The 18,506-nt window shown below is 44.5% G+C and overlaps 1 pseudogene; it reads left to right on the forward strand.

Moving 5' to 3' along the window:
* Positions 1-6,223: 6,223 nt before the first annotated feature.
* LOC134949741 (histo-blood group ABO system transferase-like) lies at positions 6,224-17,340 on the forward strand (annotated as a pseudogene).
* Positions 17,341-18,506: the final 1,166 nt, after the last annotated feature.

The raw sequence follows: 18,506 nt of genomic DNA on the forward strand, positions 1-18,506 counted from the left end.
GTAGAGGGGTCAATGATGTTAATGAACCCCCTTTCATCCTCAGTGATGGCCCCTTTTTCCACTGCTCTTAGAGTGAGGTCATCCAAATTTTTGGCTATTTTAATAAGGGGGTCAGTCTTCAGTTTCTTATATGTACTGAGATCACTGAGTTGTCTGTTGATCTCCTTCAAATAGTTCTCCTTACTCATGACTACGACCCCTCCCCCTTTGTCTGCAGGCTTTATGATTATCTCATTATTTGCCTGTAAGGATTGTACTGCAAGTGATTCTTTCCTAGTAAGATTTCTCTTCTTACATTTGGGAATTTTTCTTAATTCCTTGGTGACTATGGAATTGAAGCAATCTATACTGCACCCTTTTACATGCTGGGGGTAAAAGTGGGATTTTTTCTTAAACTTAGATTTCTCTATTGGTGGAGTTTCATTGGAAATTTCTTTCCCTAGAAAGAATTTCTTTATGCTTAACTTTCTTATGTATTTTTGCAGATCCACAAACAAATCAAATGGGTTGGGATCACTAGATGGTGCAAATTTTAACCCTTTAAGGAGCACCTTCTGTTCAGATTCTGACAAATTGTGATTACTGAGATTGAATATTTTACTTGAATGTTTCTCCTCAGAGTCCCTTTCAGTGACAGTTTCAATAGTCAGACTTATTTTTTCTTTGGGGACTTTTTTGGGTTTGGATTTCTTTACTCCGCCCCTTTTCCCCCTTTTGGTGGGTCTGACAATTATTCCCTTCGTGGGGTCCACCGTCCCCTGTCTAAAAAATTCCGATTGGTCCGTGGTGTGTTACAGTTTAAGACTCCTATGTTTTCTCTTCTTCTATCTACATTTTCTCTTCCCCTCCTGTAAGTATATTGTTCCCCTATCTGAATGTGAGGGGATCTGAGGGGTTCTTCATAGGTGTTTTTCCAGTACTCCCTATTTTCATTTTTGGGGATGTATCTTTCTCTGTATTCCCCTCCCTTCACAAATCTTCTACCTTTTGGTGCCCCTTGTGACTGATTTTGTCCATAATTAATGGTTTGCGTGTAGTTTCTACCCTTTTTCTGAAAGGACGGTACACCCTTCCGCCAGGTAGGGGTTTGGGGGACATCTTTCTTATTACTCCGTTTGATTGGTCCTTTGGGTTCAGTGGGTCCCTCACTTTGAGATTCATTTAGATCTCTGAGGAGTTTTCTCTTTTTTCTACTTCTTAGATCTTTACTTTCTTTCTCTAATTTTTGTAGGATTCTTTTCTCTCTTTCTTTTACCTCTTCCGAATCCATAAAAGGTACTATAAGGGTTTTGGATATTTCGATCTCTTTATTAATATCTACCAGATTATTCTTTCTTTCTTTTATAATTAATTCTATTAAAGACAAACTGCAATGGGTTAGAATTTTGTCCCATTCCTTAATGAAAGACTCACTTTCATTAATGAATGAGGTTTTTTTTACCACCCTCAATCCCCTAGGGATGAGGTGATGGGATAGATAATGCTCCAGTGTAGTAACCTCCCACCACATTCTATTTTCCCTTAACATAGATTTCTCCAATTTATTTAACAAGGTGAGGACATCCTCATCATCCACATTGGATTCAGTATTGGACTCATTCAAGAAACCCTTAGATAGGTTTCTCCTCATATCCCTAAATGCAAACATCCCTGCAGCAAACTGTTTCGTATGTGTGTTTAGAAAAATTGAACCAAAGAAGATATCTAACAAACCAGTGGTGCGCAGTAGAAAAGGACCAGCTTCCTAGGTACACCTCTAAGGGGAGAAAAAACACTATTTCTCTACAAGTGAAGTACTAGAGGTTTGTAGAGGGTACCCCTGGCGCTTGGTCTTTTAAAGATGATTACAAATACAATTCAAAGACAATACCATATATCACATGCCAAATATCTCTAGATGGCCAGTATTGCTAATGCATATAACTCAATGGATAAAAAGAAACAATATTTATTGAGCTAAAAGACAAACAACATATGTACATATGACATGAACAATATAAGAAAGTGACTTGTGCATCCAGTGGTGAGCCGGATCAGCTGATATATAAAATCCTGCTGGGGGGATACTACCCCATTAGGTTGTTTCCTTGGTGAGTGCCACGACTGGTCACCTCAGACCTGATTAAAGTGCAGTGATGGTTTAGGTCTCTGTGCAAAAGCAGGCAATAAAGTGACTGGTGCGTACGTGGAAATATAAATCTCTCACCGTTAGGTTCCCGTGCGGTGGGCTAGTTTTAAATAAACAAGTTGGTCCAAGGCTGATAGGCCTGGCACCACCGCCACGGGTTTTATCAGCAGGAAGTCCTGGAAGTGTGCAGCTCCTTCTCCAAATAACGCGTTTCGGTCAAAGTCACGTGGTTGCGTTCCAGCGGCCATTTCCGACTTTGATGGATCTCATAGCGGAAGTGACGCAGCAAAGTCGGAAATGGCCGCTGGAACGCAACCACGTGACTTTGGTCACGTAATCCCGGAAGTGCGGCTCTCGAGGACATAGGTGGTACGGAAATAGCCGCTGGAACGCAGTCATGTGTTTCCGGTCACATGACTCCGGAAACACGCCTGTATGTGATTATGCCATCATTAGAGGATTAGTTAGGGTATAAAAGAAGCATAAGGACTACAGCTCTCTATCCATTTTTGAGAAAGGTCGCCATCTTTGACCGAAACGCGTTATTTGGAGAAGGAGCTGCACACTTCCAGGACTTCCTGCTGATAAAACCCGTGGCGGTGGTGCCAGGCCTATCAGCCTTGGACCAACTTGTTTATTTAAAACTAGCCCACCGCACGGGAACCTAACGGTGAGAGATTTATATTTCCACGTACGCACCAGTCACTTTATTGCCTGCTTTTGCACAGAGACCTAAACCATCACTGCACTTTAATCAGGTCTGAGGTGACCAGTCGTGGCACTCACCAAGGAAACAACCTAATGGGGTAGTATCCCCCCAGCAGGATTTTATATATCAGCTGATCCGGCTCACCACTGGATGCACAAGTCACTTTCTTATATTGTTCATGTCATATGTACATATGTTGTTTGTCTTTTAGCTCAATAAATATTGTTTCTTTTTATCCATTGAGTTATATGCATTAGCAATACTGGCCATCTAGAGATATTTGGCATGTGATATATGGTATTGTCTTTGAATTGTATTTGTAATCATCTTTAAAAGACCAAGCGCCAGGGGTACCCTCTACAAACCTCTAGTACTTCACTTGTAGAGAAATAGTGTTTTTTCTCCCCTTAGAGGTGTACCTAGGAAGCTGGTCCTTTTCTACTGCGCACCACTGGTTTGTTAGATATCTTCTTTGGTTCAATTTTTCTAAACACACATACGAAACAGTTTGCTGCAGGGATGTTTGCATTTATGGATATGAGGAGAAACCTATCTAAGGGTTTCTTGAATGAGTCCAATACTGAATCCAATGTGGATGATGAGGATGTCCTCACCTTGTTAAATAAATTGGAGAAATCTATGTTAAGGGAAAATAGAATGTGGTGGGAGGTTACTACACTGGAGCATTATCTATCCCATCACCTCATCCCTAGGGGATTGAGGGTGGTAAAAAAACCCTCATTCATTAATGAAAGTGAGTCTTTCATTAAGGAATGGGACAAAATTCTAACCCATTGCAGTTTGTCTTTAATAGAATTAATTATAAAAGAAAGAAAGAATAATCTGGTAGATATTAATAAAGAGATCGAAATATCCAAAACCCTTATGGTACCTTTTATGGATTCGGAAGAGGTAAAAGAAAGAGAGAAAAGAATCCTACAAAAATTAGAGAAAGAAAGTAAAGATCTAAGAAGTAGAAAAAAGAGAAAACTCCTCAGAGATCTAAATGAATCTCAAAGTGAGGGACCCACTGAACCCAAAGGACCAATCAAACGGAGTAATAAGAAAGATGTCCCCCAAACCCCTACCTGGCGGAAGGGTGTACCGTCCTTTCAGAAAAAGGGTAGAAACTACACGCAAACCATTAATTATGGACAAAATCAGTCACAAGGGGCACCAAAAGGTAGAAGATTTGTGAAGGGAGGGGAATACAGAGAAAGATACATCCCCAAAAATGAAAATAGGGAGTACTGGAAAAACACCTATGAAGAACCCCTCAGATCCCCTCACATTCAGATAGGGGAACAATATACTTACAGGAGGGGAAGAGAAAATGTAGATAGAAGAAGAGAAAACATAGGAGTCTGAAACTTTAACACACCACGGACCAATCAGAATTTTTTTAGACAGGGGACGGTGGACCCCACGAAGGGAATAATTGTCAGACCCACCAAAAGGGGGAAAAGGGGCGGAGTAAAGAAATCCAAACCCAAAAAAAGTCCCCAAAGAAAAAATAAGTCTGACTATTGAAACTGTCACTGAAAGGGACTCTGAGGAGAAACATTCAAGTAAAATATTCAATCTCAGTAATCACAATTTGTCAGAATCTGAACAGAAGGTGCTCCTTAAAGGGTTAAAATTTGCACCATCTAGTGATCCCAACCCATTTGATTTGTTTGTGGATCTGCAAAAATACATAAGAAAGTTAAGCATAAAGAAATTCTTTCTAGGGAAAGAAATTTCCAATGAAACTCCACCAATAGAGAAATCTAAGTTTAAGAAAAAAATCCCACTTTTACCCCCAGCATGTAAAAGGGGGCAGTATAGATTGCTTCAATTCCATAGTCACCAAGGAATTAAGAAAAATTCCCAAATGTAAGAAGAGAAATCTTACTAGGAAAGAATCACTTGCAGTACAATCCTTACAGGCAAATAATGAGATAATCATAAAGCCTGCAGACAAAGGGGGAGGGGTCGTAGTCATGAGTAAGGAGAACTATTTGAAGGAGATCAACAGACAACTCAGTGATCTCAGTACATATAAGAAACTGAAGACTGACCCCCTTATTAAAATAGCCAAAAATTTGGATGACCTCACTCTAAGAGCAGTGGAAAAAGGGGCCATCACTGAGGATTAAAGGGGGTTCATTAACATCATTGACCCCTCTACCCCGACGATCTACATATTGCCTAAGATCCATAAGGATTCGAGCAACCCCCCGGGACGTCCCATAATTACTGGTACCAATAGTATTACATCCAATCTATCGGCAATGGTTGATTCGTTCTTGCAACCATTGGTAACCAGTACCCCTGCATTCCTAAAGGATACAGGGGATGTCCTGCGAAAACTTGAGAGAGTCCCTTGGGATCAAGAATGCACTTTAATAAGTGCAGATGTTAGTTCCCTTTATACAATTATTGATTGGGACAAAGGGAAAGTGGCCATAGAATACTTCCTCAATAAAAGTGAATACAGAGAGGAGACAAAATCGTTTTTATTGGAATCCATTGATTTTATTTTAAAGAACAATTATTTTTATTTCAATGGATCCTATTATCTGCAAATAAGGGGGACAGCCATGGGCACCAGGTTTGCTCATAGTTATGCAAACCTGTACATGGCCTACTGGGAAGTCCAGTATGTGGATTCCCTACGGGCACTGGGAGCAAACCTGGTGTCCTGGTGGCGTTTTATAGACGATGTTCTTTTTATCTGGCGAGGAGAGAGTGATACCCTGGCTCATTTCCTTGAAAAACTCAACTCCAACGATTTTAACATTGTTTTAACGTTTGTAGCAAGCAAGAAAGATTTAGTGTTTCTGGACCTCAAAATGTATATAGAAAATGAGAAAATAAACACTCAAACTCATAGAAAACCGACGGACTCCAATGCCTACTTGAGTATTAATAGCGAGCACCATGAAAAATGGCTAGAAAATATACCAGTAGGGCAATTCAAACGAGTAAAAAGGAATTGCTCAGACCCCATAATCCTGGAAACACAACTCGAGGAAATGGCAGAAAGATTTAGGGAAAAAGGATATGAGGAGTCCACATTGAAAAAGGCTAAAGAGAAAGTACACCAGCTAGACAGAAAGGAGCTCCTGATAGAGAAGGAAAAACCCACTTTGAAAGATAACCCTTATGAATGGGCTTTTATCACCCAGTATGGTGCCTACCATAAGAAGGTTGAAAAAGTGTTCAGAGACAATTGGCGAATACTGCTGGATGACCCAGTTTTGGGGAATTCCTTACCGACGAAACCTGTGTTCATAAACAAAAAGGCCAGATCTCTGAAGGATAAATTGGTTAACAGTAGCCTAAAAGAGAACACCATATGAAGGACATGTACTAAGGGGTTCCACAGATGCGGGGACTGCCTAATGTGCAGAACAACTACGAAAAAAGATATAGTCAGAAAGATTACTGACTTTGAGGTGAATGGCAAGAAATATGTGATAAAAGACTTTGTAACCTGCCATTCTAGGAACGTAATCTACCTATTGGAATGTAACTGTGGCCAAATTTATATTGGAAAAACATCACGGCCACTAAAAACGAGAGCAGCTGAGCATATTTACAATATCCGTAAGGGACTAGAAACTCATCCCCTCTCGGAACATTTTAGTAAAAAACACAATAAGTGTGAGGGACAGATTAAACGTTTCATTGGTCTACAACAGATAAAACCTACTTGGTGTAATAAAAATCTGGAAAAGCGCTTAGCGCAAAGTGAAATGAGATGGATATATGATCTCGACACGCTAAAACCTAAAGGCCATAATGTCGACTTCGAATTACGGTGGTTTCTTGATTAAATGTAAAAATTCCTAAAACACTGGTTCTGTAACAATGAGATATATATATATTCATCATATATTTATATGTGTATTAATTATATATTTTTTTTCCTTTCACATTACATATTCTTTTGATCTTCAATGCATCTGTCTGAGGAAATTAAGATCCCCACCCGGGTAATCAGGGATGGACATGATGGGAATACAAAGTACCGTCCAGTTTGGTCAGGTGTGGGGATCAATACATGTGAAAACCTCTGGGCAAATAGAAGATATATTCCCTTAAGCAAGATGTCCGCCGGACCATCAGGAAGCCACGTTGGTTACACGTATATGGTCTGTGAGGAAAGAAACGGCTGCGTCACTTCCGCTATGAGATCCAGCAAAGTAGGAAATGGCCGCTGGAACGCAACCACGTGACTTTGGTCACGTAATCCCGGAAGTGCGGCTCTCGAGGACATAGGTGGTACGGAAATAGCCGCTGGAACGCAGTCATGTGTTTCCGGTCACATGACTCCGGAAACACGCCTGTATGTGATTATGCCATCATTAGAGGATTAGTTAGGGTATAAAAGAAGCATAAGGACTACAGCTCTCTATCCATTTTTGAGAAAGGTCGCCATCTTTGACCGAAACGCGTTATTTGGAAAAGGAGCTGCACACTTCCAGGACTTCCTGCTGATAAAACCCGTGGCGGTGGTGCCAGGCCTATCAGCCTTGGACCAACTTGTTTATTTAAAACTAGCCCACCGCACGGGAACCTAACGGTGAGAGATTTATATTTCCACGTACGCACCAGTCACTTTATTGCCTGCTTTTGCACAGAGACCTAAACCATCACTGCACTTTAATCAGGTCTGAGGTGACCAGTCGTGGCACTCACCAAGGAAACAACCTAATGGGGTAGTATCCCCCCAGCAGGATTTTATATATCAGCTGATCCGGCTCACCACTGGATGCACAAGTCACTTTCTTATATTGTTCATGTCATATGTACATATGTTGTTTGTCTTTTAGCTCAATAAATATTGTTTCTTTTTATCCATTGAGTTATATGCATTAGCAATACTGGCCATCTAGAGATATTTGGCATGTGATATATGGTATTGTCTTTGAATTGTATTTGTAATCATCTTTAAAAGACCAAGCGCCAGGGGTACCCTCTACAAACCTCTAGTACTTCACTTGTAGAGAAATAGTGTTTTTTCTCCCCTTAGAGGTGTACCTAGGAAGCTGGTCCTTTTCTACTGCGCACCACTGGTTTGTTAGATATCTTCTTTGATTACAGAAATGGCGCCCTGGGGCTGGGGGGAGGGGCCTCAGGTCCGGCCTACTCCCCCTGCTGGCATCCCCACCGGGCGTGCGGGCAGTAAAAGAAGCGGGGGTAATGCTACAATTGTCCCGCCTGACCTGTGCCCCTATAAAAATACCCTGGTGGCTAGTGGAACAGCAGCCCAGTAATCTGTGTCTACGCCAGCGCTCGCGCGACCTGCCTCCTACGGCTGCATGGGATTGCGGTGTACAGCGTTGGCACGGAAGCCCCTTACCTCCCCCTTGATAGCGGCCCCGCGATCCGGGAGACGGCGACGTGTGTGCGACTCACAAAGACAGAGGAAGAAAAGCCGGCGCCTCAGCGGTAGTGACCCGGCAACCGCGGCGCGGGAGTATACAGCATCCGCTGGGGGTGATGGAGCTGCTGCAGGGACGTCTTCTGACACAGCCTGCTGCAGCCCTGGTACAATCCTCTTCTTTCTGTTGAAGCTAAAGCTAAGAAATAGGCTCCATGAGGCAGCCCCCTGTTAAGTGACCTGCTACTGCAGGCACCAACTACAAACTGAGCTCACTGGCATGGAGGCGGGGTTATAAAGGAGGCGGCGCTGTGCATCTTGGGAACAGTCTAAAGCTTTGAGCCTGTTGGTGCCTCGGATCAAGATCCTACTCTACACCCCCTGATGTTATTTCCTTGTGGAGCCCAGTGTACCCCGCCGCAGAAACACAACTTCTTTGAGTTGTGTGACAGCAAATGATCTGCGTGGGAGGGGTGAAACTTGCAAAATCATTTTGGCATAGTCCAAAATGTCAATGTTCCCCAACTCCCTTCTAAGTCATGCAGTATGGTTTCTTTTTTTACAAGTGCAGTCTCATTATTTAATAGCCACACCTCGTATGTATAATCTACGATCTTATGTAAGTGTGATCTCTCTGTTGGGGATGGTATCGGGATACCGACTGCGGAATCCAAATGTTTAGGATACTGACACCTAGTACACGCCTAAGCTAGCTCCTTCGGAGACATATAGAGAATGCTGCCCGGCTGCTGTGAGTGCTGACAGTCGTTGACTGTATGGAAGCACATGAAGAGGCGGCACAGGTCTGCGGGAGGGTGCTATGATATTTTTATTTAATTATTCCTGCGATTGGGTGTGTAGGTGCCCCAATGCATTTCTATGCCCAGGGCCTACAATACTGGTAAGATGGCCCTGGCTGCGTCCAGACAATTCTCTCTCTTCGGGGGTAATTCAGTTGATCACAGCAGCAAATTTGTTAGCAGTTGGGCAAAACCATGTGCACTGCAGGGGGGGAGATACAACATGTGCAGAGAGAGTTAGATTTGGGTGCGGTGTGTTCAACCTGATCTCTAGATTGCAGTGTAAAAATAAAGCAGCCAGTATTTACCCTGCACAGAAACAATATAACCCACCCAAATCTAACTCTCTCTGCACATGTTATATCTGCACAAATTTGCTGCTGCGATCAACTCTGTATTACCCCTTTCATCTCCAACGGGCATCAGATGCTACCATGGAAACTCACTGGCAATGTTTCAAAGCTTTATCGCAAACCGTCAATTTTGAAACTGAAACTCTGATTTCTCTGACGTCCTAAGTGGATGCTGGGGACTCCGTCAGGACCATGGGGAATAGCGGCTCCGCAGGAGACAGGGGCAGGAGACAGGGCACAAAAGTAAAAGCTTTAGGATCAGGTGGTGTGCACTGGCTCCTCCCCCTATGACCCTCCTCCAAGCCTCAGTTAGATTTTTGTGCCCGGCCGAGAAGGGTGCAATCTAGGTGGCTCTCCTAAAGAGCTGCTAAGAGTAAAAGTTTTGTTAGGTTTTTTTTATTTTCAGTGAGTCCTGCTGGCAACAGGCTCACTGCATCGAGGGACTTAGGGGAGAGAAGTGAACTCACCTGCGTGCAGGATGGATTGGCTTCTTAGGCTACTGGACACCATTAGCTCCAGAGGGAGTCGGAACACAGGTCTCACCCTGGGGTTCGTCCCGGAGCCGCGCCGCCGACCCCCTTGCAGATGCCGAAAAGTGAAGAGGTCCAGAAACCGGCGGCAGAAGACTTTTCAGTCTTCATAAGGTAGCGCACAGCACTGCAGCTGTGCGCCATTGTTGTCAGCACACTTCATAGCAGCGGTCACTGAGGGTGCAGGGCGCTGGGGGGGGGGGCGCCCTGGGCAGCAATGATAGTACCTTATTCTGGCTAAAAATACATCACATATAGCTCCTGGGGGCTATATGGATGTATTTAACCCCTGCCAGGTCTCAGAAAAACGGGAGAAGAAGCCCGCCGAAAAGGGGGCGGGGCCTATTCTCCTCAGCACACAGCGCCATTTTCCCTCACAGAAATGCTGGTGGGAAGGCTCCCAGGCTCTCCCCTGCACTGCACTACAGAAACAGGGTTAAAACAGAGAGGGGGGGCACTTATTTGGCGATATGTATATATATAATAAAATGCTATAAGGGAAAAACACTTATATAAAGGTTGTCCCTGTATAATTATAGCGTTTTTGGTGTGTGCTGGCAAACTCTCCCTCTGTCTCCCCAAAGGGCTAGTGGGGTCCTGTCCTCTATCAGAGCATTCCCTGTGTGTGTGCTGTGTGTCGGTACGTGTGTGTCGACATGTATGAGGACGATGTTGGTGAGGAGGCGGAGCAATTGCCTGTAATGGTGATGTCACTCTCTAGGGAGTCGACACCGGAATGGATGGCTTATTTAAGGAATTACGTGATAATGTCAACACGCTGCAAGGTCGGTTGACGACATGAGACGGCCGGCAAACCAATTAGTACCTGTCCAGGCGTCTCAAACACCGTCAGGGGCGTTAAAACGTCCTTTTACCTCAGTCGGTCGACACAGACACAGACACGGACACTGACTCCAGTGTCGACGGTGAAGAAACAAACGTATTTTCCTTTAGGGCCACACGTTACTTGTTAAGGGCAATGAAGGAGATGTTACATATTTCTGATACTACAAGTACCACAAAAAAGGGTATTGTGTGGAGTGTGAAAAAACTACATGTGGTTTTTCCTGAATCAGATAAATTAAATGAAGTGTGTGATGATGCGTGGGTTTCCCCTGATAGAAAATTATTGGCGGTATACCCTTTCCCGCCAGAAGTTATGGCGCGTTGGGAAACACCCCTTAGGGTGGATAAGGCGCTCACACGCTTATCAAAACAAGTGGCGTTACCGTCTCCAGATACGGCCGCCCTCAAGGAGCCAACTGATAGGAGGCTGGAAAATATCCTAAAAAGTATATACACACATACTGGTGTTATACTGCGACCAGCGATCGCCTCAGCCTGGATGGGCAGCGCTGGGGTGGCTTGGTCGGATTCCCTGACTGGAAATATTGATACCCTTGACAGGGACAGTATTTTATTGACTATAGAGCATTTAAAGGATGCATTTCTATATATGCGAGATGCACAGAGGGATATTTGCACTCTGGCATCAAGAGTAAGTGCGATGTCCATATCTGCCAGAAGATGTTTATGGACACGACAGTGGTCAGGTGATGCAGATTCCAAACGGCACATGGAAGTATTGCCGTATAAAGGGGAGGAGTTATTTGGGGTCGGTCCATCGGATCTGGTGGCCACGGCAACAGCTGGAAAATCCACCTTTTTTTTTACCCCAAGTCACATCTCAGCAGAAAAAGACATCGTCTTTTCAGCCTCAGTCCTTTCGTCCCCATAAGGGAAGAAGACTGCAGCAGGCAGCCCATTCCCAGGAACAGAAGCCTTCCACCGCTTCTGCCAAGTCCTCAGCATGACGCTGGGGCCGTACAAACAGGTGCGGTGGGGGGTCGTCTCAAGAGTTTCAGCACGCAGTGGGCTTACTCGCAAGTGGACCCCTGGATCCTACAAGTAGTATCCCAGGGGTACAGATTGGAAATTCGAGACGTCTCCCCCTCGCAGGTTCCTGAAGTTTGCTTTACCAACGTCTCCCTCCGACAGGGAGGCAGTATTGGAAACAATTCACAAGCTGTATTCCCAGCAGGTGATAATCAAAGTACCCCTCCTACAACAAGGAAAGGGGTATTATTCCACACTATATTGTGGTACTGAAGCCAGACGGCTCGGTGAGACCTATTCTAAATCTGAAATATTTGAACACTTACATACAAAGGTTCAAATCAAGATGGAGTCACTCAGAGCAGTGATAGCGAACCAGAAAGAAGGGGACTATATGTGTCCCTGGACATCAAGGATGCTTACCTCCATGTCCCAATTTGCCCTTCTCACCAAGGGTACCTCAGGTTCGTGGTACAAAACTGTCACTATCAGTTTCAGACGCTGCCGTTTGGATTGTCCACGGCACCCCGGGTCTTTACCAAGGTAATGGCCGAAATGATGATTCTTCTTCAAAGAAAAGGCGTCTTAATTATCCCTTACTTGGACGATCTCCTGATAAGGGCAAGGTCCAGAGAACAGTTGGAGGTCGGAGTAGCACTATCTCAAGTAGTTCTACGACAGCACGGGTGGATTCTAAATATTCCAAAATCGCAGCTGTCTCCGACGACACGTCTGCTGTTCCTAGGGATGATTCTGGACACAGTCCAGAAAAAGGTGTTTCTCCCGGAGGAGAAAGCCAGGGAGTTATCCGAGCTAGTCAGGAACCTCCTAAAACCAGGCCAAGTGTCAGTGCATCAATGCACAAGGGTCCTGGGAAAAATGGTGGCTTCTTACGAAGCGATTCCATTCTGCAGATTCCACGCAAGAACTTTTCAGTGGGATCTGCTGGGAAAATGGTCCGGATCGCATCTTCAGATGCATCAGCGGATAACCCTGTCTCCAAGGACAAGGGTGTCTCTTCTGTGGTGGCTGCAGAGTGCTCATCTACTAAAGGGCCACAGATTCGGCATTCTGGACTGGGTCCTGGTGACCACGGATGCCAGCCTGAAAGGCTGGGGAGCAGTCACACAAGGAAAAAATTTCCAGGGAGTGTGATCAAGTCTGGAGACTTCTCTCCACATAAATATACTGGAGCTAAGAACAATTTACAATGCTCTAAGCTTAGCAAGACCTCTGCTTCAAGGTCAGCCGGTATTGATCCAGTGGGACTACATCACGGCAGTCGCCCACGTAAACAGACAGGGCGGCACAAGAAGCAGGAGGGCAATGGCAGAAACTGCAAGGATTCTTCGCTGGGCGGAAAATCACGTGATAGCACTGTCAGCAGTGTTCATTCCGGGAGTGGACAACTGGGAAGCAGACTTCCTCAGCACGACCTCCACCCGGGAGAGTGGGGACTTCATCGGGAAGTCTTCCACTTGATTGTGAACCGTTGGGAAAGACCAAAGGTGGACATGATGGCGTCCCGCCTGAACAAAAAACTGGACAGGTATTGCGCCAGGTCAAGAGACCCTCAGGCAATAGCTGTGGACGTTCTGGTAACACCGTGGGTGTACCAGTCGTTGTATGTGTTCCCTCCTCTGCTTCTCATACCTAAGGTACTGAGAATTATAAGACGTAGAGGAGTAAGAACTATACTCGTGGCTCCGGATTGGCCAAAAAGGACTTGGTACCCGGAACTTCAAGAGATGCTCACAGAGGACTCATGGCCTCTGCCGCTAAGAAGGGACTTGCTTCAGCAAGTACCATGTCTGTTCCAAGACTTACCGCGGCTGCGTTTGACGGCATGGCGGTTGAACACCGGATCCTAAGGGAAAAAGGCATTCCGGAAGAGGTCATTCCTACCCTGGTCAAAGCCAGGAAGGAGGTGACCGCACAACATTATCACCACATGTGGCGAAAATATGTTGCGTGGTGTGAGGCCAGGAAGGCCCCACGAAGAAATTTCAACTCGGTCGATTCCTGCATTTCCTGCAAACAGGAGTGTCTATGGGCCTCAAATTGGGGTCCATTAAGGTTCAAATTTCGGCCCTGTCGATTTTCTTCCAGAAAGAATTGGCTTCAGTTCCTGAAGTCCAGAAGTTTGTCAAGGGAGTACTGCATATACAACCCCCTTTTGTGCCTCCAGTGGCACTGTGGGATCTCAACGTAGTTCTGGGATTCCTCAAATCACATTGGTTTAAACCGCTCAAATCTGTGGATTTGAAATATCTCACATGGAAAGTGACCATGATGTTGGCCTTGGCCTCGGCCAGGCGAGTGTCAGAATTGGCGGCTTTGTCTCACAAAAGCCCATATCTGATTGTCCATTCGGACAGTGCAGAGCTGCGGACTCGTCCCCAGTTTCTCCCTAAGGTGGTGTCAGCGTTTCACCTGAACCAGCTTATTGTGGTACCTGCGGCTACTAGGGACTTGGAGGACTCCAAGTTGCTAGATGTTGTCAGGGCCCTGAAAATATAGGTTTCCAGGACGGCTGGAGTCAGGAAAACTGACTTGCTGTTATCCTGTATGCACCCAACAAACTGGGTGCTCTTGCTTCTAAGCAGACGATTGCTAGTTGGATGTGTAGTACAATTCAGCTTGCACATTCTGTGGCAGGTCTGCCACAGCCAAAATATGTAAATGCCCATTCCACAAGGAAGGTGGGCTCATCTTGGGCGGCTGCCCGAGGGGTCTCGGCTTTACAACTTTGCCGAGCTGCTACTTGGTCAGGGACACACCCTGGCTGAGGAGGACCTGGAGTTCTCTCACTCGGTGCTGCAGAGTCATCCGCACTCTCCCGCCCGTTTGGGAGCTTTGGTATAATCCCCATGGTCCTGACGGAGTCCCCAGCATCCACTTAGGACGTCAGAGAAAATAAGAATTTACTTACCGATATTTCTATTTCTCGTAGTCCGTAGTGGATGCTGGGCGCCCATCCCAAGTGCGGATTGTCTGCAATACTTGTACATAGTTATTGTTACAAAAATCGGGTTATTATTGTTGTGAGCCATCTTTTCAGAGGCTCCGCTGTTATCATGCTGTTAACTGGGTTCAGATCACAGGTTGTACAGTGTGATTGGTGTGGCTGGTATGAGTCTTACCCGGGATTCAAAATCCTTCCTTATTGTGTACGCTCGTCCGGGCACAGTATCCTAACTGAGGCTTGGAGGAGGGTCATAGGGGGAGGAGCCAGTGCACACCACCTGATCCTAAAGCTTTTACTTTTGTGCCCTGTCTCCTGCCCCTGTCTCCTGCGGAGCCGCTATTCCCCATGCTCCTGACGGAGTCCCCAGCATCCACTACGGACTACGAGAAATAGAATTATCGGTAAGTAAATTCTTATTATATCTATCATGTTATCATCAAATACATTTAAGGTCATATACGATAATTAAAGCAAAAAAACACACCAAAGAAATGTATACTTTATTATTTAGGGCAAATGTTCACCCAAACCCTTATTGAACACTTCAAAGTAACTCGTTATTGGTTAGTTGATGACAGGCCTCCGCATGGAGCAGTTAAATGACTTTCATAAATTTTTATTCCCTTTGGACTTAAAGGAAAAATAAGATAAAAGAACACAAAACCTATGGAGTTTATACAGTGCAATAAAATGACTGAGTGGTCTTTGTACTAAGGGAGTCATTCTGATGCATTCGCATGCAGAGGTTTGTCGCTGCGGTGCAAACTGGTCTGGAATGCACATGCGTGGCAGGTGCACTGCGCACGCGTGTAGTTGCCCAGCGACAGGGGTCGCCGGGTTACGTTGCGTCCTACGAAGAAAACGGTCGCAGAGCCGACCACAAGAAGATTGACAGAAAGAAGGCGTTCCTGGGCGGATCCGGACCGTTGGCTGCAGTTTTCGGGGAGTGGTAAGGAAAATGCTGGCGTGTCCAGGAGAACGGAGGGCGGATGTCTGACGTCAAAGCCGGCTCCAGCATCGCAGAGATCGTCGCACAGGGTAAGTTTGTCCAGGGCTAGTCAAGTTCTGCTTAAAAATTCTTTAGCTTAGCAGGGCTGCACAAGCGATCACAGCCCTGCTAAGCTAAAATATATATTAATAAATATACCCCCAATAATCAGTCATGCTTGGCCAACTGTTGATTCCTTACTTCTTAGTAAAGGAGAAGACACAGGAGAAAAGGGCCATTAGATTCCATTTCCAAAACCACAACAGTGGCAAACGCAGGATTTCTTGAGGGGGGATTTCCAAATGCAGTCCACAATCTCCCACTCTGCGGAACATTAGAGCAAGTGTCAGAGTCTAGGGGAGCGGTAGAAGAACCTAATAATGACCCTGGTCATTAATGTAAACATTGGTACTTTTATAAACTGGATACTGTATGGAATACAGTATTAATATTTAATACTATAGATGGTCTATAGTATAGGCTGTTCCAAACACTTAAATAATATAAAATAAGTGGTCAGGAAAAGGTAAAACATCACATAATAAATAATTACACAAACATAATAGAACCAGTACTACACTTTCTAAGCTCACATTCTCCCACCTCATGGTAAGGCTCCTGTCTCTTCTTTCTGGCAGCTACTCTCTGGTCCAGTGCATTGATTGATGAGTCAGAATCACACACACACACACACACACACACACACACACACACACACACAGCAAACTCAGTAGACGAAGCTGCTACCACTGGGCTTGTGCAGCAACTCTGCTCTGTCCCTTAAACTGCATGATCTTTGGCAGCTCTAGTAATCTAATCATATTATATACCATTGCTATTGTTGTCATAATTTGAGCCATTTGCCAAGTGGAGGGGGTTTCGGGGCAACCAGAAACCCCCCCATGTGTTTGCCTATGCAGGAGTCCAAACTCAGTAGGTTTTGTTTTACTGACAGCTCATTATTCAATTATCCATCTCAATTATGTTACATTTGCATTTTAAAAACAAACAAGATTAATATGATGAGGTAAAACCTACAAAAAATATATAAGGCCCTGATATTTAATTTATTTATTTATTAGATATTTACAGTTTATTCAAGATTTTCTTGAAACAGCTGAGAAGTTCTTCATGGTGGGACACCCGGTAAATTACTATGTAATCACTGATCAGCCCAATAACATACCCACCATTACACTTGGTGAGAGGAGACAACTGATTGTACTGGTAGCCCCTGCTTATAAAAGATGGCAAGACATCACCATGAGGCGCATGCAGATATTCCAGATTACACTTGCGAGTGCTTCATCCATGAAGTGGACTATTTGGTGTGTGCCGACGTGGACATGAAGTTCAACGACCATGTTGGAGTTAAGATCTTAAGCGATGTGTTTGGAACTATTCATCCTCGTTTCTTTAGGTCATCACACAAGAATTTAACAATGAACGGTGGCCAGCGTTTGCCGGCTATGTTCCCTATGATGAGGGGGATTTTTACTACACAGGCTGCTATTTTGGGGGCACAGTAGAAGAGATCTACAAGTTGACTGACCACTGCCACCGCGCCATGATGGCAGACAAAAAAATGAACATTGAAGCACTCTGGCACGATGAGAGCTATTTAAACAGATATTTCTTATGTAACGAACCAACTTAAGTCATCTCTCTGGAATATGCATGGAACGATTATTATAGAAACCCCTCTGTTGTGCAGAAAAGAGATTTATTGTTGTTCTAAAAAATTACGCAAAGGTCCGGGACAAGCGGTAACACCTGGACCACTGAGGACATAAGCTTCCTCGCCATATGATGTTCATACTGACTTCAGTCCAGGGTATCATCTTATTCCAGCGGTATAAGACAAGAAAGCACTGTTCATGTTATTCTCTTCTTTCTAGTTTTTTTTGTTGCCTCAAGCAGGTTTTTTTTATATATATATATATATATATATATATACATACACACACTGCTCAAAAAAATAAAGGGAACACTAAAATAACACATCCTAGATCTGAATGAATGAACTATTCTTATTAAATACTTTGTTCTTTACATAGTTGAATGTGCTGACAACAAAATCACACAAAAATTATCAATGGAAATCAAATTTATTAACCCATGGAGGTCTGGATTTGGAGTCACCCTCAAAATTAAAGTGGAAAAACACACTACAGGCTGATCCAACTTTGATGTAATGTCCTTAAAACAAGTAAAAATGAGGCTCAGTAGTGTGTGTGACCAGGCAGTCTGCACACCCTAATCAGGCCAGCAGCTCTATAAGACTCTTACACAGCTGAAAGTCTGATTAGCCTTCTGTGAGGCCAAAGACCCGAACTGGGCCCAATGTCTGGAACTTGCCCCATCTCTCTTTCAGGGCCCTTACCCAGCTTTTCCAACAAACTGAAAAGGTTCTAACAAAACAAAACATATTCCTAGAAGTTTTCATTTTTCTAATACATGTAAGACAAGAACCTGGGACAAACATACCTGCCCTCAAACACTATCCCAGTGTTCTTGTCACATATCCCCCTCCCCTGTTTCGACCTAGGGGCCGGAACACTTGTAGCCCCCAAACAGAAGATGCGGGACAATGCATCTGCGTTGGCCAATTGTGTACCCGGTCTATGTTCGACAGTAAACTTAAAATCCTGCAACGCTAGAAACCATCTAGTTACACGAGCATTCTTGCCTCTATTTACATCCATCCATTTTAAAGGGGCATGATCCGTCACTAGTCTGAATTGTCTACCCAAGAGGTAATATCTCAAGGAATCTAGTGCCCACTTAATGGCCAAAGCCTCCTTTTCCACAATGGCATACCTT

This window comes from Pseudophryne corroboree, chromosome 8 (assembly GCF_028390025.1).
Source record: "Pseudophryne corroboree isolate aPseCor3 chromosome 8, aPseCor3.hap2, whole genome shotgun sequence".
Lineage (NCBI taxonomy): Eukaryota > Metazoa > Chordata > Amphibia > Anura > Myobatrachidae > Pseudophryne > Pseudophryne corroboree.